This window comes from Stylophora pistillata, chromosome 13 (assembly GCF_964205215.1).
Source record: "Stylophora pistillata chromosome 13, jaStyPist1.2, whole genome shotgun sequence".
NCBI classification, from domain to species: domain Eukaryota; kingdom Metazoa; phylum Cnidaria; class Anthozoa; order Scleractinia; family Pocilloporidae; genus Stylophora; species Stylophora pistillata.
In genome coordinates this window covers 20,050,215-20,071,307 of record NC_142531.1, presented here as the reverse complement: position 1 = coordinate 20,071,307, position 21,093 = coordinate 20,050,215, and the positions used below count along the sequence as shown (strand labels likewise).

Genomic DNA, 21,093 nt, shown 5'->3' with positions numbered 1-21,093 from the left:
AACCAGCGCCTAAACCATGGTAAATAAGATACAAATGAAAATAAATTTGTTCATCTCCGCTCTACGGCGACACATTAGATACATACGAACTGGAACGTTAATTTTTCCAAAATTTTAACCTTCAGCTGTAAGAGCCACCACCCCGTTAAGACGCTCATTCTAGAGGTGTGACCTCTTAATTCGATTTACCCACAAGTTTGGAGGTCTGGTAAGAGTGATTAATATTGAAATGAAGATGGAAGAAAGACGAATAAAGGTTTTTGTCTTTTATTTTCAGACTCTGTAAATGTATTATCTAAAACATCAAGGGACCATCAGTAGCCCTTGGCAAAACCAATATAACCCTAACATATAACAACCATAGCAATCCGAGTATACATCATATTTGATTACAAGAAAATGCAATAAGAGTTCTTCGATATCGTCCAAGTACAATATGTACCAGGTGGGTTTACAAGCAAACGACGCGTTGATGTGAAATCCTCACCTTTTAACCTGCAGAATAAAACAGTTACTTTCAGATAAAAGACATCTAAAGTAAACGAGCTTTAATACTAGGGTGCTGTTCCCAAAGAAAGTTGTTTCAGGGAAGCTCTTAATAAATGAGGTTAGAAATCTTTGGGCATTGAAAAAATTTATTACGAGTTGATATCAGATAGAAGGAAAAAACAAACTTGGATATTGATTTAGAATCTTGAACAAAACCTTTTAAACTATTTTAATAAAAACAAATGGAAATATACCTTTATACTTCTGCGCTGAAATTGTTCTAACTCAAAATTTTTTTTAAGTTGGCTACTCAAGTTATCAAATTCGAAATAAGGTGGTCATTTTTCATTAATAGAATCCAATATCGTGGCTGCTGAAAGGTTTCCAAAATTAACTGTTTCGAGGATGTCCAGAGTCTGTATTTTAAAATGAAGGTACGTGCAAAGTTTTGAGTAAATATATATGTTTTTGTATTCTCATCCAAATAACGCTCATTCAAAACTAAAACCAAACGTGAATTGGTCAGTGGTGTTTTCCCGCCTTTCACGTAGTTTGCTTGTTTTTTTACTTGGAGTTCTCATTGGCTAATGATGATATCAACCTCCACTATGATTGACTGTTGTGATTACTTTGGTTTAGGTTATGGAATACAAACCGCGTTTGATCATACTCTATGATGGTGCCATCATCAATGTATCGTTTCATATTGACTTGATTTTCATTTTTTTTGTTCGATACCTGAGTGCATCTCCCTTCTTCGACTCTTGGATTGTAGCTAACAACCTCCACTTCGCATACGTACTCCAAACCATGTGGGCAACCCGTATTGTCACAAACGGTTGCTTCATTTGCAGGTGTGCATAACTTATCTTCTACATTTGGGCATATTACGTTACGTTTCCTCTCTTCTTCAGTCTGAGAAGACAAAAGCAAAAAATCAAAAATGATCTACTGAATCCACGTGACTTCAACACCTACACGGATGCTACATCAAATAAAGGGGCTGCATTACAAAATTGTTTCGGGTTTTTAGACTGAACGATTAGACCGATATGCAGACCCTCGCAACAACAAAGAATAATGTTCAACGGCCACAAAAGGGTTCACTCCTTGAAGTTTCAGTCCGTAACTTTACCAAATGCTTTGATAGCCAACCTGTTTGGCCCAGTTGATAAGTAAAAGAAATGTATTACGTAATTTTTGGTCTATAGTATTCGTGATGCCAAACACTTCCAGCCCGTATGAAATGGTACCTTTGCGAAACTACATCTCATTTGAAATACAAGTTTCTTTTTTTTCCTAGAAGGTAGAAGGCATGATGTAGGGATACTTGCAAGACTCTAAGCTACTCGACAGTTTCGATCAGTATGCATTTAACACAAATGGAGACCCTTTCTGTCTTTATGGGGACCCAGCTTACCCAATACGAGTGCATCTACAGGTTCCATTCAGACAGAATGCTATTACACCAGCAATGGAAGCTTTTAATAGCTCCATGAGTTCCGTAAGGGAATCAGTAGAGTGGATCTTTGGTGATGTTGCCACATCGTTTAAGGCCTTAGATTTTAAAAGTAATCTAAAAATTGATTCGAGTTCAGTTGGCAAAATGTACTTAGTCTGTGCACTCATTCAAAATGCAATCACATGTTTATACAGAAACCTGACATCGAACCTGCTTCCCTACATGATTACTTAAGATAAGACCAGATAGTTAAAGCAGTAGTACATGACATGAAGAGTTTATTCTTGTCTTGAAAAGCTCATTCGTACAACTCTAATTAATATAATTATACTCTATACATTAGCAACCAAAAATTGCATAAATTCCATCTGCAAGACTGTAAAGTTATACTCTGCATTGACTTTTGATTGTTCAAATTTTGATATAAAATAGCAATGAAAATAACCCTGAAACATGTATAACTTTAGGAAGAAAGCAGTTATTAAAATTAGATTAGAGACTTCGAAAACTGCTTTACTGCCTTCCCAAGCTCATTGACAAGTTTCACACAATATTGCCAAGTTTACCTAGACCCAAGTAGTGGGCAAAAAGCAAATTTCTTCCAAGAACATGATCAGTAAGAATAAACTGAAAGGTGGTAATTTATGACTCTTTCCATTTGTTCACTTGCCGAAGCAAACCCATCATAAGCTGACTTTGCTGCTGCATCATTACTTGAAACTGTTGTTCTTGTTGCTGCTGCTGCTGTTGTTGTTGAAGCTGTTGCTGCTGTTGTTGCTGAATGAATTGCATCATTGACTTTCATATCTTTGCTTCTCTAATTCTTGCTGTTTTTCCTTCATCTGCAACTCTTTCTCTCAGAGGCAGATTTCTTGAGTATATTTTTCTCGCAAATACTCTATGGTGTTATTGCCTGAATTTCTGCTTTTTTTCTTCTTTGAAATTTTGCTATTTTCCTCCTCCTCTTCCTCTCTTTTCCTTTTCTTGCTTTATCCAAATGTTTCCATGGCAATTCTTCTCATTTCCAAAGCACTTTCCCTGTCCTTCTCTGATTTTGAAGAGGCACTTTCACCTACAGAGGTGAATGAGTCAATTATATTATTTAACAATATTAACTATTTAATTTTTTTACTCCCCCTAAGTATTATAAAAGATAAGATAAGTGCTAAACTTTCACAAAGGCTATTATTGAGTTAAAGAATGCTCATTTTATGTTTAAAATAGTTGGGAGGGGGCAAGGAGGTAGAAAGATTTATCACAATAAGAATAAATAGATAAATAAATAAATAGAGGAACTTGAAATTTACCTAAGCAAAACAATTATATGTTTATATCACACAAATTATGCTAAAAGAAGTACAAACCCACTCCTTTTGCCTAAAACCAATAACAAAAATTGAGTTAGTGGTCTCAAGAACAAATTTAGATATCACATGCTAAGCTTACTACTGGGTTGTTTCTAGAGGCCATGTGGACAAGCTATAATATAGTAAATAATGTAGCCGAGAGATAACTAACAAGTTGAAAAAGCAGCAAGAACAAATGAGTGCAATTGACAGACATCTATCATGATCTATATGCAACAAATAACTCTTTCCCATCAAGAGGTGCAAAGAGTACCGAAAAGGTCTCCAACTGATCCTTGAGGTCATGAGTCCCGTAAAAATACCAACACGAGTGAACTGAGTAGATTTTCAAATTAAAAATGCTGTATTGGTAAGTTTCTTTCTTATGGCTTAAGACATCGTAGTTTTTTTACTATCAACCCTTTTGATTTTGTCTGATGCAACAATCCCTCTTCCTAGCTAGCCCCAGTATAATGAAAGCAAAAATCAAAACAACTTTTCTTACCATCTTTCTGTTGGAGGTCCTCCTCGAATTTTTCTACTTCGAGACACTCTTCTATTAGTTGATCAAGTTCTGACAAAGATGGGCTTATTCCACTTGCTTTTGCTTCCCTCTTCATTCTCATTCGATACTTCTCTGCCAACAAAACGTACCGATCTTGCACTGATCTTTTTGTCATTGAATCCTTGAATAACGGATCTTGTTATCCACTTAGCGCCTCTGCGATTGACAGCCACATTTGTGCTCGTTGCTCGTTTTCTTCTTTGCTTTAAACGGATTCTGCACTCAGACTTCTTTCATAAGTGCTACGTCGTGCTGTTCAGACCATTCCATAGGCCAACTTCATAAAAGAAAAAAGATAGAAGCGAGTGTTTACTGTAGGTAGTAGCTGTATAAACTAGTCGATCACATTTCAGCACTAAAAATAAAAGAGCTTAATGGCGGGGAAATTAATGCACTTTCTTGAACGTGAAATACGGCAACGACATAAAACTCTCGACAAAAAGAAAACAACTAACAACAAAAACAAACACATGGCAAGATAACTTAAACTAAATGGTACCCTGCGAGCAGAAGTTTTTTTCCAGAACAGGAAAACTATTACGATAAAACAAAACCAAGTAACATAACCTGTGGAAACTTGTGCCAAACACACAGTTAGGCACATTTTGTCCCATTTTTAAAAGTTATTATTTAAGTGCAGATAAAAAACTACTTTCTTATGAAATATGCAATGTACTTACGGATTTGATTTGCCGATTGAAAATGAAGACATGGTGTCACTCTTGTGCTGAGACAGTCCTGAGACAGCAAAACAACACGCCCGGCACACATCCCGCTTTCACGTCTGCAACCTCACGTCAAAAACTTCTGCACATGCGTACTGATTGCGAAGCTCATATTTAAACTTCCGGTTGACGTCCGTGAATCAAAAACGATACTTAATACACGATACTTAATACACATTGACGCCTGAACCGCCCGTAACCGCCCGAACCCGAACCTCGCGATCGCCTCGCGCGAGAACGCTTTCCCCCCTACCCCCCTACTAAGTGGAGTTTTGTCCCCAAACTTCCTCTATAGTTTGGAGATCAATAAGCTAATCAGAATCCATTGTTTGCGCATATATTTTGTCGACTTTAGGGGGTACCAGAGGGGCATCATTCTATGCGTCCTCACTAAATGATCAAATTTAAAAATATGGCGTCCACGCGGCCGACCTTCGAAATTTTCAGGTCGGATTTTTCGTTCATTTGCGATCGAGTTAGACCTTGTGGAATTCAGAATGTAAAGTAACAATGCTATAGAATACTCTGCTTGGAAAAGAATGGATATCCAGGTCTTAAAAGTGACAGAATAAGCTCTCGAGTCAACGACACCACGATTTTCTAAGGCGATGCGAATTATGGACGTAAAGTGAAAACCGAACTTTTGGACTTCAAGCAGGGCCTGGCGACAATTTGACGATTCGATGGCCCGGTAAATATTGTGTTCGAGTAACAATGTGTTAAAAAAGTATAGTTTAATAGAATATTTTGCCTCAAATCGAATTTTTTTTTCAGAATTTTGAACATAACGCAGCGCAATTTCTGGCCATGAAGGCAAGTAAACAACGATCTAAGCATGATGAATTTTACCGCGTGGGCTTTGTACACGTAAGAAATTCGTACGTTTTTCGCTTATAACAGCAAATCAAAAACTGTTTTGAATAAATCTGACGTCCCGAAATATTTCTTGGCCATTTTAGTCTTGCTTCCTATTGATAGATTCCATGGAACTTGAGATCTCTTCACTCACGGACAAATTTGCAAATATGATCCACATGCCCATTTTCACTCATGCGAAAATATTTAGCGATTTTTATCTTTCATCTTGATTTTTGAGTTAAAACGTAATATGCACCTATCGCTTTTTTAGCCGGAAATAAGTTCTTCAATTAGTCCTCTTTCACTGGAGCTTGTTTTTTTGGAAAAGCTGATTTTTAAAAATTTACTGCGCATTGCGTATGCCTTCTTGATTTCTCCAAAATTTTGACTTTTTGTCGGCACGTGTTACACGTAAGTGTCAATGGGTTAAGCTCTCTAATGTGAAATCACGCGCGCCGCGCGCGGATACAAAAGAGATTCCAAATGAGGGAGAAGGGGGGTAAGGAAGAGAAAAAGTAGTTTTGAATATAAAAACGTAAGAAGATTTTAACATTAACTTCCTAAAACTTAACTTACCGTTTTAAAACGTCTGAAAGGATTATGTTCGTAAAAGGGGAACGACAAAGTTGCCGCGATCAGACAAAAGGCGAAGATGACTGCCAAAGTGTGTTTGTAAGCCATGTCTTGATTACTTCTGAAAGCAAGTATAAACCAGTGGAACTTTAGTATTAGTTGGCCATGCAATCATACCAGCATTCACCGTTTACAGCCTTACATCAGTATGCATATTCTCCATACTGTTCTCTATACATTACCTTAACCCTTTAACTCCAATCAGTGATCAAGACAGAATTTCTCCTTACAATATCAATACAATATCAAGCAGATAAGTAGTGAGAATATGGAAAAGAGAAGGTCAGGGGATTATCAGTCGATCTAATACCAAATTCTCCAAACTAATATCATAAGATCTGCAAGGCAGACAGTGGGGAGAATTTCTAATTAGTGCTTGGGAGTGACAGGGTTAGGATGCTGACAAGGGGAATTTGTTTAACAATCAAGAGCTTCTTTAGTTGGTGATCGTTTCCTTTATTCCCGGGACCTTAATGTGGGATTCCGGGGTAGGCCTTTATAGATTATGCTAGCATAATTTTTGGCATAATTTGAGCAAACTGGCATAATTTCTGCCAAGTAGCAATGCTAGCATAATTCGCATATTTTGATAATTATCGGATAATTTTTGATGCTACAATTTGATCATTGTTCTTCTCTACTCCCCAAGCACTTGATGACGTGATTCGATGTTTTAAGTTTTGGTTCAATTAGTAGCATTTGTAGTTCACTTTGAACCACTGAGCGGCGTCTGAAATGGTCTGAGCCCGGGTCTGGGGCGCACCGAAGTCACATTGTAGGCCATGTATAGTCTAGTACTAGTTTGCATGTTAAAATGAACCACATGTTTATTTGAATCTCATTGTGGATTTGTTGCGTTTCTTTCTTGTAGACCAACGGCTTCTAATTAAAAAATGTATTTTTTGGACTTATTTGCAATTTTTTCAAAGAGCATAATTTGGAAAAAAGAGCATAATTTTAGCATAATTTCGCCAAAGAAAAAGCAATGCTGCTAGCATAATGCTACTTTTACTAGCATAATCTATAAAGGCCTATTCAGGGGTGATATTGTAAGGAGAAATTAGATGCTGGTCACTCTTTAGGGGTCAAGGGGCTAATTGTTCACCGCCCCGTTCACCTTCAGAGTGAAGTATTGACCCCGCCCAACAAGATAAATGCAAATAACACACGGGGCCAACGAAAACTCAAAGAGTCAAAAAAAAAAAAAAAAACCGCGTTAAGTGAGGGAAATTGTAAGTTAGCGAGTCGAGATTGGTTTCAGTTTAAAACCTGATTGGTTTAGAGTGAGGCGCGAGTTGTCTAGACCAATCAGAAAGCGAAGAAAAGAAAAATGAGAAATCCCGCTTTGTTATCGAAAGTCAAGTATTTTTATCAGTTATAGTTGCCACAAACACCAGATCCAAAACGATTACTACGGGCGAATTAAAAAATATGTACGTCTTAAATGCAAAGTGATAGTTTGAGAAATAAGTGAGAGGATGTGGGTGCACTTTTTTCTAAGCAATGGAGACTAAGAAATGTAGCGCAACTTTTGATTCTGAACTGAAAGTCGTTTTGCTGACGATTCGTTTAAATCCTGTCATATTTGGAATATTCCCGTGTTCGTGTGATCATTGTTCTCCTCATTTCGATTATCATAAATAGAAGGTCCACATTTCCGTGTTTTGTTTTTGACGATTTCGAGATTCGACTGTAGTGCTCTTAAACACCTTTACCCTAAAATAGGAAAGGAGAAGCTCTGGTAAAGGCGAGTAAGAAGCTATAGGAAGAAAAACTTAATAACTGTTACAAAAGTGAAGATCGAACAGAAGGGCGCGAGACTTTCTGAACAGTAGAAAATTAGAAGCAATGACCCGACTACTCCTTTCATTCTATCGATAAAATCTATCTGCTGCTCATCTAAACTCCATCATACATAAATATTATATGCAGAATGCCCTGTTCCTTTCTTTCAAATTTAAATGATAAACTCATCCAATACGTTTTCTCGAGAAGACACCGATGACAAACATCGATGGCTAGCACAGGAATACGCAATAACGTTCCAGCTATAATGTCACAGGAATGATTTTCATTTTCCGAATGGTCTCCTTGATTTCAATTTCTCCTGTCATTATTTAGAAAAGTCGTTTTTTCCTCATGACTTGACGTTAGACATTTCTTCACTAAATGATATTTTCGCAAGTAGACTATAATTGCCGCGAACTGAATATTGTGTTTCCAATTTCATGACGTTTGCAATTTTATTTGAACTAAAATGACACCATTTCTTTGACGTTTAAAACTAATTTGTTTTTTGTCACTTCAGTTTTGACACAGTAAAGGCAAACAAAGTTCCGAACATTTGTACAATATCTTGACCGAAGAGGTTGTCAATCTATGATGCGAAATAATTATTCTAAAAATTACCGTGATCTTGTCATATATACATCTCTGCACGCACAGATTGGTACACTACAAGTAATAGCGCCATTAATTATACCAGCTTTGCCGAGCTCACATTTCTCCCAAGTAGAAATGAATCGTTCGTACTTGCGATACTAAACGCTAAACTTTCCCAGATGAGACTCATCACGCTGTCCACTAAATATGGTAGCTGTGAATAAATCTGCGATTAAATTAAAAAGTTCGCCTAGTGATAAGGGCCTAAAGAAGACTTATTTCGACAAATAACTCCAAATACGACGCTTCAGAAAGAGTCAGTTCTGTTTGAATTAGGTTTCTCAATGCACCGACCCTATTCGAGATGCAAACGTCTGCTAAGCTGAAAGACGGTGGGGCTTCTCAGACAGCGTTGCTGCTTTTAAAACAGGCCCGTGATTGCAGTGACTGAATGTCCCACCTTTTCTCCATTCAATTTCCCAACGTAAGATATACATAAAAAAAAAGTCATTATGCGCCGCGAAAACTTTTAATTATCCCTAACTCACAACCATTACCACTTTTGTTGTCGCCTAGTGATAAGGGCCTAAAGAAGACTTATTTCGACAAATAACTCCAAATACGACGCTTCAGAAAGAGTCAGTTCTGTTTGAATTAGGTTTCTCAATGCACCGACCCTATTCGAGATGCAAACGTCTCCTAAGCTGAAAGACGTACTGTACTTCGCATTTCGTATATCTTGGCCCGCGGCATTCTTTCGACTTACACTTAGCCGTGTCGTTTGGGGTAACGCGACAAGCCCAGATGACTGCCAAGATTGAGGAAGTGCCTAAAACTTTCTTTATCGCTCGTCATAAATGACGACGGCCTCTAAATGGCGGCTAGAATATGTCAGTTCCGTTCTAACACTTTTAATTGTCTTACCAGTGAAAGGATGACCCCCTTGTTCTTCTGTAACGGCAATGTATTTTTCTGAGTTCTTTCGCTGGATTGACGCGCCAGTCGAGAAATGAGACTATTTATGTTCTTCTATGCGTTAACTCCTGCCTTTAGGCATGTAGGGAGAGCGGAAACAAATGCATGTTAAAACTGGATTAAGTTTTATAATTTCCGTTTGTAAGAGTTTCCTGTATAAATAAATAACTCTAGACATAGTAATATCTTTTCATTGGGCACAATGTTGTCATTCGTTTCTGAGTCTTGACAAAGTTTTAATGCATATACTTTACAATTAATTTGCAGAGGATCAAAACTGTCCATTAAGGAAACACACGAAGTATACTCAAGGTTTTTTCGAAATTCATTCACGGGAAATTTCCTCCGACCCGTCTCGTTTATTTAATTCTATTTGTAAATAGTATGTTTGTGTCCGTGAGGAAAATACATTATTTTTTTCGATGTGATAACAGTGTTTCAGTTTGCACCAGCTGTCGAATCTTCCACGATCCAAATTACAAATGCTTTTTTTTTTCAACAACACTGATTTTTAAATCTAACGTTTATTATCAATGAATATTGGACTTCGATGTTTACTTTGAATCATTTCAAGGACGCAAATTGAGTCATTCGTGACTAAAATAAAAGGGCGTATTCTTTTTTTAGTTACAGTCATTGTCACATACTCATTTTTCCTAAACCAATATCAACTAAATTCTATCAGATGTAGCAAGCAAAAAAAAGCGAAAAAGTTACTGAAATACCACTGCACCTGAAAGGTTGTTCCTGAATGCATTGAACACAATTTTTTTTTTTTATTAGAAATGTGATAAAAAATTTAATACACTATTATTTGCTTTCAGAAATCAAACTTGCAACAATGTCGGGGTCTCCACGCAAACATCGGCCCATCAATCTTTCGCTACATACGTACTCTGCTTTGATAAACAATGATATAAAGATTATTATCGGATCAGAATGCGACAAAGTGCCGACTTCTCCAAACAAAGAAAGTAATACCAATTATTTCTTAGTTAGTTTACAGAAGCGGCAAACTCAAATGGGTTAAACATCTTCAGCTATACAAAAGAGACAAACAATGAATGCGAATTTATTGATTTTTCTTGAAGTGCTAATGACAGAGGCTGAGTGCCACAAAAACTTTGTTGTTGCATCACCCCGGCTTTAAAAGGAATGACATTAAGCTGATCTAAAGTAGTTCAAATCAGATAAAATCAGAGAAATATTGGACCTTTTTTTAAATCAAAACCTCAGCTTAAATAAAAGGTCCTGACAGCACAAAGGACGCCTCAGAACTGTGTTCTCTACCAGAAAAAGAAGTTCGAATTGCATTACCGTTTTGGTTTTGACATACAGTTATTGTTACAGTAGCGAATTGAACTGAGGTTAAAGCAATGATTTTATTTTTATCTTCTTTTTCATCTAGTTTGCCGGCTGATAAAAAGATAAAAAAAAATCTAAGTCAAAAAACACAAGATTATATTTTTTTGAATTCGGATAAATCATGGAAGAGTAGCGTGGGCAGAGAAACTTCAACACACGTGAAAGTTTTATGAAATTTCTCGTGGTCTTGTCTTTTTTAATTCCGCAATTAAACGCTTCCAGACTATTCTTAATAATTTCATTGAAAAATAAGTCGCATCGGACGAGTTAAATGATTTGAGGAATTAATATCTCTATCAACATTCGATTTCTTTTTTAGTTGTTATCCCAAAACTAAGGCAAATTAAAAAAACATTTGCTGCTGTATCAACCGACGATGTTGATTCCTTCACGGGAAAGATGAACCGTCGTAACTTTACAGCGCTCCTAAACTGACATGTGGGTTCGTAGGTAGCTCAAGCTTAAGAAGGGCCCAAAACCCTTCGTAGTATGAATCTTCTAGGCTTCTTTTGGGCAATTTCTTAAATTGCTTTGCTTGTCGACCTTTACCACAAATTTTGTAGAGAAATAATAGCTTCGATGATTTACATTTACTCCTCATTGACACAACTAAAAGGAAGATGAATTTTAGTATAACATTGTTACGTACACGGCTCGAATTTGAGTCAGAGATGTTTAAAAATCGGAGAACGCAAAGTGGAGGAGGTCAAGGATACTAAAAACTGCATACAGGTCCTCATAGTCTTTCCGCTTCATTTACACTTTAAATGAACTATGCTTGCATAGCGGTAAATTAAGTCTTTTGGTAAAATAATAATAAAAATCGAAAACGCTTTATTTCCAAACCTATCATAGCTCCATACTCGACCAGTGAGGAATAGTTTTAATTTTTTTCCTTATATTTGTTAAGAATACCAGATGATAGTCAGAGTTCGTATAGTCACCGAAGTAATGTCATGAGTTCAAGTTATGAGAAGATTGTACTTGCGTCTAAAAAAAAAAAAAACAGAAGAACTTTGAAATTTCGAAAAAGGAAAAAGATGGAGTTTACAGTCATTTGCCGAGTCTGAAATAAAAGAGAACGTTGTGGAAAAAAAAAAAAAAACAAAAAAAAAACGCTTCATTCAGCAGGAATTACTGTCAGTAACTAAGTTTATTTCGGTACAGATTAGACAGATTTTTAAATTGCGAAAGCTTGCCAATATTGAAATTTGATTTGATATTAGCTTACGGCGTTCACTCTAAGTGTTGATATCAAAGTATTACGCCGAATATGAGCAAAGAGCTAACAAAAGAACTAACGGAAACAGCAAAAAACAAAAGGACCGCCATATATTGGAGTCTTTTGTAAGAAACGACGGTGAAATATGAGGAAGTCAGGAATAATTAACAATTATTCCACGAGCGCGCGTTGGATATGAGATGATAGATAGCCAACGAAGCGCGTAGCGCTGAGTTGGCTATAATCATCTCATATCCAACAAGAGCGAGTGGAATAATTGTTTTATTAAAAACGTTAAATTAAGTATAAAATTTTATTAAATTTTTAGCTCCCTTTTAATATTAAGCTGACACTTACGATGGCCATATTTGTAGATTATGGTATATTGGCTGATATACCATAAGGGCTAAGCCAATAAAAAGTCTTGAATTGCATTATCCAATGATCTAGTTTTTAATAATAAACTGTTAGTAGATACTGCATAAGAGAAAAGTGCTTTCACGCTCGCTCATTGGCTGGTTCGGAAGTGAATAACAAGTATTAGTTACCTCTAGGCAGTCGATGAGACAAAATTGCTCGTCAACAGTTTAATTTCCGATCATTTTTCGGTGTTTTAAGAGAAATGAACTAGTTTTTTTGGTATCTGTGTGGTATGTACTAAAACGATTATTCCCACTACAGTTTGGTGAATAATTGTTACTTTTTCCGATGCGATAAAATAGAATTTTTGACCCCAGCCCATACCGAGAAATAACATAAGCAATATGTTTCCAAGCACTTTAAGTCTATCTTATAAAAGTTTTTTTTTTCACTTTTTATATCCAAGTTACAAATATTTATTCCCCTTACTGTCTGCCATACCATTCCTCGATAAGTTAGTTGTTGTTGACTTGGTCTGATAACAAACAAGATTTTGCAGATGATATTTTCCCTTTTCTCCTAACCTGTTTATTTGATAATGTATTGATTTTGTAAGGAGAAAATATCTATTGGTCACACAAGGAGCCCATTACAGGGTCGAGTAGCGGCTAGAATCAAATCAAGAAGGGTGGTCAAATAAAAACGATGGTACACACGTGGCGTTCATCTCAATCTTTACATCCGTGATAGAAAAGAGAGAAAGCAATTTCCATCGGAAGGAATCGAAGTACCATGATCGCAAGTTACCTAACTTCTTCCCCCCCCCCCCTCCAATTCCGCCCTGAATTCATTCTCCCGAGGTGGGGAGAGAGTTGCTGAGGGAATATTGAATGTTTTTTCTAGCCCTGGAAAGGGCCAAGACTCTTGTGTTGAAGCAATCTTAGACAACCGCCCTTGCTTGACTAAAAAGCTTTCGATTTTGAAATAAGTTGCTGACAGACTCTCTTGAATGTAGTTAAACTTTGCACCTTAGATACACAACGTGGGGTAAAAATGGCAAGATATTAGCTAAAATGTAATAAATTGGATGATTTTGCAGGTCTTAATTTCCAAGTCCAAGTCAAACCCATAGACAAAGTCAGTGAAATAGAATATTAGGAAAATGTGGTTGTCGAAGATGACGGTGAATGTACAAGATGTAACTAGAATTAGTAATTTTTTTTTTCAAGTGCAAGTTTGTTTTGGTTAAGTAACACAGGTTTTGAAGACAGAATTTAATTTAGAAATTCTCAAGATCTATTTTGTTAGACGATCACTGCATAGAACAATCGAAGAGGAGATATCGTACAGCGATCATATCAGTAACAACGACCAAATCAATTTTAATTCTTCCAACACGTGAAATTGAATCGTAGGTTAGATTTTACCTTGAAATATGAATTTTTAAAAATTGATAAGGGTTTCCGGTTTGTTTATGTTCAACGACAAAATACGATTTGTGAGAAAGACAAATAAAAAAAGACAATAATAAGCTAACTAAGAAACATTGGATCCATGCAGCAGTTACGTTTCAAAGAGTCTCTTTTTCAACGGCACAGATTAAAATTCAATTTCAGGGCCTGAATAAAAATCCATCAATCAATTTTAATAGTAAATTCAATCGTCAATGAAAAAGAAAAAACTATAGAAAAAATTAATAAAAACAATTTGTAAGTTTAAATTTTAATTTGCAAATTATTGTCGCATCAACACGCAGAATGCGATAGCGGATAATACCAGATAGCTTTCTTTAAGTTCCAATCCTTTTTATCTGATTATCCTGAGCACTCATTAGTTTAGCCGGTCAGCTTATGCACTCAGACTGTATGTCTTTCAATATTTGATATTTGTAATATTAATTCGTCACTTAGTTATGGATATACAAGTGGACGCTTTGACTCCGTTCGTAGATGTTTTGGCGCCAGAATGTGTTGGCTTCACTGGGAATGGCCTTGCACCCAGCTGTGAAAAACAACAAAGTTGAAATACCGGCCAAACTTTGGCCTGTTCCAAGCAGCAGTGGGAAAGAGCGATCGAGAAGTGGGGCGACTAACAAGAAAAAGAGGGCTATAAAATCAAAAGATAGGAATGGTTGTTCCTTATCACTTAATTCTAAACTCGAAACTCGTCGATTTTCTCTCACCCGTTCGTTCCGTTCGTTCGTCTCTACTAACTGACAGCACAAGACAAACAGGAAAATTTTCAGAATTAATCTAAAAAAAACATTCTTACGTCAAGTGAAGCTTCAACCGCTTGAGGCATGAATAATACAAACAAATTGTGAAAGAAAACCAATAGTTGTTGTGAGAAAAAAATAAACCTACTTGTCATGGGCTTGTTCTCTTTTACCAAGAGCGAGATTAAATAGCAAAACAAAATTGTGGCCTCGAATTATTTCAAAAGTCCACTTGTAATCATCTATAGATCAGTCCAATTCGTTCGACCAGTTTGGGCAAGCGTATTCACTAAGTAACCTGAACGTCGTAGAAACATTCAAAGGCACTGCGCTCAATAGATAAAACGCCGATGACTTTACGACTGTAGTATACAAATTTGTACTAAAAAAAAGAAGGTGGTCGAACATTACAGATTGGTTAGACAAACAAACTACGATCTTGTTGCAAAATGAAAAAAAGAAATCAAAGGATCCTATAATTATATCCATGTAAAGGCCAAATTTCATTTAGAATTCAATTGCAATAAGAGAATTCACAGAATTTACAAAATTCAACGTCTGCCCGTTTGATTGAACGTTTTCAATTCTAAGTGGGTAAGATAACAAAATTCTCTTACCTAAAAGTGTCCTAGATGCTCAGTGAGAGGTCAACAGCGTGCACGTTTGTACGATTTAATCCCGCAGCGATGAAAGGCTGACTTCAAGACATGAATTAACAAATGAACTGAGCGTTATTTCTCTTTGAATGCTCATTCACTCGGCGAAAAGCTCTCGTAATTTGTTGTTGTCAATGGTGAAATGATGTCCCCAAAGAGCATGCAGAAAATCCCTTACTGAAGGCCTGTTTCCCTTATAGTAAACGAATTTGCCTTTTTCGCAATAAACTAGTTACACTGCTTTCTTCATCTCCGCGGGAAAGGTCAGTTGACTTGATAAACGCTTAAAAACTAAATACATGTGTGGAAATTTAAATTTATCGGAATATCGAGTAGAAGGAAAAAATTTCATTAAATTAATTTAGTGTGCGATGAAGTCCATTTGACATCCAGCTTCAGGTTTTGCGGCAAGAAACTCCTTGCATTCATGATTTCAGTGCAATATTAAACAAGAAGAGATACGAATGTTCTGGTAATTTTTAAATAACGAAGCAGCTTAAAATCCCTTCAGAATTGTTTAGCCTTGTAATCCTCAACAACACATACATTGATAGATGCGTTAGGGATGAATATTCAAAGAAAAGCATGCATCGTAAAAGTCAGTGTTCCGAGTTGTTTGTCAAAATGTTTCGGTGTAAGATACTAATGAGAGTCAAATGACTGATCGAAATAACGGAAGAAACGAGCTTAAGTTCTGCTGTATTGAACCTTGCTTATAGTGGATGTACAAAACATTTCCCTTCATAGTCACCAGTCAGTTATAGGAAGTAGTGAAACATTGATGTTTTTCTTGAAATAATGAATTCGATTAAAAATGCAGTTTTGGCAGTTTCAAGCGAATGACTGATTTAACCCTGAATAAAACTTAAGTGATAAATTTAAAACATGATTTTTTTTTGTTCCAGAATGATTGAAAAGTTTCGCACTGTTTCGAGACACACAGGAAAAAGCTATTTGGAATTGGCCAATACATAACATTTTTTCGTCCCCTGCCTTAGAGGCGGACCGAGCTTAATATGGACTCGTTTCTGCCCTTTATTACTTAATCAGACCGGAGAGGAGCATTTTCGTCTCAACAGTAATTCTAATTTTACACCTCAGATTTTGAGAAGTCAATTTTGCTCTGAGATTCTAAGACGCGAATTTTTTTTATTCCATTTTCTTGCGACAAAACATCACGCTAAAATGTCAAAATCTGCTGGAACAAACGCCAAAACTAATGCATCCATCGCTTCGAAAATCAAACATTGACTTGGTCAGAGTCCACGATTTACTTAACTGCACTTAATCACTGACTTTTTTTTCTTCAACTGTCACTTAGTTGTTCTACAGAAATCAATTCATCGGAACTTTCTGATTTCTGCCCGACTGAACAAATACAAGTCGCTATTTCGAAACCTAAAGCACTTTTTGAGGATGTTATTAAGATTGAACGCACTTTCCGGCATAGTTACATTTGTAATAATTACACTGCCCCTCCTAAATCTATAAACTACAAATCGTCAGGAGTGGGCAAAGGCAAGAGAAACAGAGCAGAACATACTTGAGGGTTTTAAGATTTCAACTGAAGATAAACAAAGGAAATAGTTCATCTGCGTTCTTAACAAGAAGATCTCTGCGATTTTGTTATAGCGAATTGTGAATATCCTGCCCTCAACAGAGTACGTGACAATATTGCGTATATGAGTAGCGATTACTTCGTTAGGAAGTGATATTCTAAACTTTACGAACCCGCTGAACATACATTCAATGAATAATTTCTAATATTTCACTTGCAACTCACATTTAGTTTTCAGGCAAAAACTAATGGCCTACTTCATTATTTCGGTAACATTGCACTTGACAACTTCGATGGTAAACCGATGCTCTTTTAATTTCAACCGAGCATAGAATTCTATCAGTGAACAGACTTGTGTTCAATTCGATATTTCGAAGCACAGCAACTATGTTGTGCATCGGAGTGTGGAATCCGCAGGTATAAGGTCCAATTCCTCAGGACGACTTGGAATTTTTTTTCTTTTATATCACACTCATGACAAGACAAAAAACATCTTTCTCTATGTTGTACTAGTTACGACCTTTTAACTCGTGTTCGACTAAAAAGTTGTTTCGTTCTGAATAGACAAAGGGTGTATTAAATATTCTCGGTAGCTGCAGACATGTCACCGAATTGTCATATCAATTGTTTTTCCTCAAAGTGGAGATCGAGATGGAAATTTCACCAGTCCCAGAACCAAGTTAAGTATGAATTTCTTCCCCGCTGAGAATTGTACCTGTATTGAAAAATAAACTGTAATGCGGCCGAAGCGATGCACCAGCCTAACAGTATCATTACACATATGTGTCGGAATCAACGTCCAACTCGCCACGTAGACCAAAAGAAAAGCTATCGCGTGGATATTTTTAAAGTTTGGAAGAAAAATAATGTTCATCTCAAAGTATTCGAGTTCATCATACCTCGTATCAGATATGGAACAACCCAACGCTGCTGAACGTTACAAGGTAGCAAAACTTGCTGCTATCATATTTCGAATTTTTATTCAAATACATCAATTAAAATACAGGTCTGATTTTCCTGGTAACTATGTCCGGAGGCGACATCAATTATAATTTTTTTAATTTCTTAAAGTCTGATTTGAAGATTGAGCATGAATTACGCCCCAAAAACACTCATCACTACCTCAAGAGGAAAGACGATTTTTCCCTTTAATTTCGACCCTAAGAAACATATGATAGCAAGATATGGTCGATTAACTTTCGATAATTTCAACCCGTTTTGAAATCCAATGAACTTGACAGGGTTGAGCGATCTTTTTAATCACTAGAAGATTTTTTTGTTCGCGAAGTCAATAGGATTTGCATGGACGAGTCAGATCAAGTCTGAAAGGAATAAAATCATCGCTTTTCAAATGCGAATGAACAGTGTTCTTGTCATTTTTAATTTGTTAGGGAGATGAATCGACTGCAAATATAATAATTGCCCACTGTTTTCTCTCATTTGCATGAATTAAAATTAGCTACTGAATTTCAAATATGTTCGTGTTCTGTGTTCAACATTGATCCTTCGAAGACATGTAAACTTACAGCTGGACTTCTAAACAGAGAGAGGAAACATGGACGTCTGTATGTTTAGGCAGAGAGTATTATGAAATTGTGATATTTATTACCAAAGAAGTTAAAGGCTAGCATCAGTGCTCAATAATTATCAATTCTGTTTCACGAGCTCGAGCAAATATTTCCACAGAAATTCTCCAAGTTTCGTGACGTGGCCCTACAATAATGAAGCCAAAATGATCTGCCTCCTGTGGCGAGTGCTGGCCTATTCTCGACTAGACTGGGGTTCTTCTGTGAAAAGTTCAGTATTCTCTTTATTTTCCGTACAGAAATCACCGAATCTGCTTTTGCGATAGTCTATCCCAAAAATTCTCAACCTCGTTCCCCGGTGTCTCTCATCCTCCCGCCCGCGAGAAGATGAGAGACCCTGGGAACAAGGTTGAAAAATTCTAGCTAAGGCTATTTCTTATTCATACATTTTTTTTTTTGCCATTCAACATCCTATCTTCTCTCAACATATGTTAACCCTTTCAGTACCTTCATTGAAGATTTAAGTACAACAATACGTTGTGTGTAGGGAATTATCAATTTTTATGATATTTTGGCTTAATTAGCTAATGGTGTCTGCATACAAACCTTAATGTAAATTTGAGTAACACATTTCTCCCGCACGAGAAATCCCAAAGACCTGTATCTTTGCGAGACTGTTTGAATATTCATCTTACTTTATCTCTGATTCTTGACTTTATTTGTTTAATGGCTTTGATGATGGCGTGACAGTGAAAACCGGCAATAGGATTCACCGGCGTCATAAAAGTTTCGACTGACTACCATCAATTCACCTCAACATGAAAATAATATCGAGGTTAGCCACAGAACCTTTCAAATTGTTTCCAAACTCAAGACGGTAAGATTTCTACACAGCTCCAAGTCAATCTTCTATTTTGGCCATTGTCTTCTTTATCCAAGAACCGTGCGCGTGATTTAGAATGGGGCTGTGCAGAAATATTGCTTTCCAAATCATGGTAAACGAAAAAGTGACCCAAGAAGAGCTCTATATAATATCAAAAATGGGTGTGGACAAAACCTGGCCCATCCTGTAGCCTACCCTATGGCCTACCGATGGTCAGATTTTTAAGAACATAAAAATAAAATCAGTAAGAGTCGAACGAATACGCTGGTGTACAATTATCTGTCTCTAAAAAGGGTATACTAAGAAGTCGCTAACACGATTTTCAACTTCCGAGGGAACGAAACTCTGCAAATATCACAGCACTCAACCATAACGGTAGGTTTAGGGGGAGGGGAGAAGAGGGGCCAATATTGCGTGGTCGCGAGGATAAACAAAATGGCGGCTTTATGATGCAGGCTGTCACGGCAGTTGGAACGAAACACTACATATAGTGGAGTGCTGGTGTAAAAATGTAATGAACGGCGTTATATTGGAGAGCATACATATCCAGGTAAGAAACGCAAACATTACGTGCCAGGCCAATTTTAAGTGCCATCAAGTGCTGTAGAGTATTGAATTTGCAACGAGCACCCCGGGACACGCACGCATCGCCGTCGTAAACATTTCGCAAACTTTACTTGCTTTTCCAAAGAAACGGCCAGTATTGCACTAATTTGAAAGGAGAGCTGATATGATGATGTTTGCCCAAAAGTTGCGTTTAACCGGCTTCTGTTCCTCGATTTCCTTATTCTATCAGAAGGTTAAGAAATTTTGATCGGAATGTGGCCGCCAAAACAGCAGAAGAAAGTGGTTGGTAAGACAGTACTCAGGAAAACGTTGAAAGGTTTCCAGCAATGCTATCCTTTTAAAAATCTGACCACCGGTAGGCCAGGTTTTGTCCACGCCCATCAAAAATACACGAAACGTCCTGGGAGAGTATCAGAAATCATATACAGAGGACGTTAAAGAACCCACACACTCCTCGCAAAGAGTAGGGAACGTAGCTTCTGGTGTTGGGATCTAGTCACAGCTCCCCATTTAAACCAGCTTTATGCAAAACTGGACAAGCCTATCTAAATATCGTAGATAAATAAATACACAGGAAGGTTCTCACCGTTACAAATGCTCACACTCGACTCTGACTTTGAGGCACGAACTGTTTTTGCCACACTTATGATAAAAAAAGAACAAGATTTACCTGTGATCCTGTCTTGAAATGTTCGATGCTATGTTCTACGGAGCTGTTCGCCTCGACTGTAAAGCTGTAGTGAATAACTCAATCGGCACGCAACTTTCGGGGATATTTATACTACTAATTATGGAAATATCTTGATTTCTGCATCTCTCGTGTCAATAGCCTTAATTAGAGAAATATTTGCTGCACACCTGAATTTTTACACAATAGCAACAAACTTTTCCAATCCGAAGAAACGAGAAAAACATGTGTTCGCGTTTCTACCATTGGGATGTAAGCGCAGCTATAACACACAATCTTCTTTTCTAAGATTGTTCAATGGCCCAGATATCCAAGTTGCTTTTAGACTCGTAGCCACAGAAGGCCTTAAACTTATTTCTTTCATGAGAAAATTATATATTTCACATGCAAAATTACCACACTCATTCTCACGGGTGCGGTTTTGGATGCACTGATCATCACTTTAGCAGCGAGATTAGAAGTAACTCAAACGGTTTTTATGACCAGAGAAAATTGGAGCGAAAGTCGTTTCTTCTTGACAATTAATCGTTAAAAAGACACAAATTTTCAGCTCTGACCTCAGGTTAAAACGCCTTATTTTTCCTCCCCTGTTTGTTACCCACGCCTTGTAAATTAAAA

General features: G+C 36.9%; 1 long non-coding RNA gene and 1 pseudogene across 4 annotated transcripts; both read right to left on the bottom strand.

Moving 5' to 3' along the window:
- Positions 1 to 251: 251 nt before the first annotated feature.
- On the bottom strand, positions 252 to 20,584 carry LOC148718096 (uncharacterized). 3 transcript variants are annotated; one of them, XR_015994932.1, is made up of 4 exons: positions 20,458 to 20,584; positions 6,022 to 6,139; positions 1,228 to 1,404; positions 252 to 495 (listed from the first exon to the last, which is right to left on the bottom strand). It is a non-coding gene; the product is annotated as an uncharacterized LOC148718096 (long non-coding RNA). The 3 variants fall into 3 exon arrangements; XR_015994931.1 differs by lacking the exon at positions 20,458 to 20,584 and adding an exon at positions 17,711 to 17,805; XR_015994930.1 differs by lacking the exon at positions 20,458 to 20,584 and adding an exon at positions 9,385 to 9,542.
- Positions 2,208 to 6,014, bottom strand: LOC148718097 (uncharacterized; annotated as a pseudogene). The gene is made up of 3 exons (XR_015994929.1): positions 4,543 to 6,014; positions 3,803 to 4,139; positions 2,208 to 3,023 (listed from the first exon to the last, which is right to left on the bottom strand). The product of XR_015994929.1 is annotated as an uncharacterized LOC148718097 (transcript).
- Positions 20,585 to 21,093: the final 509 nt, after the last annotated feature.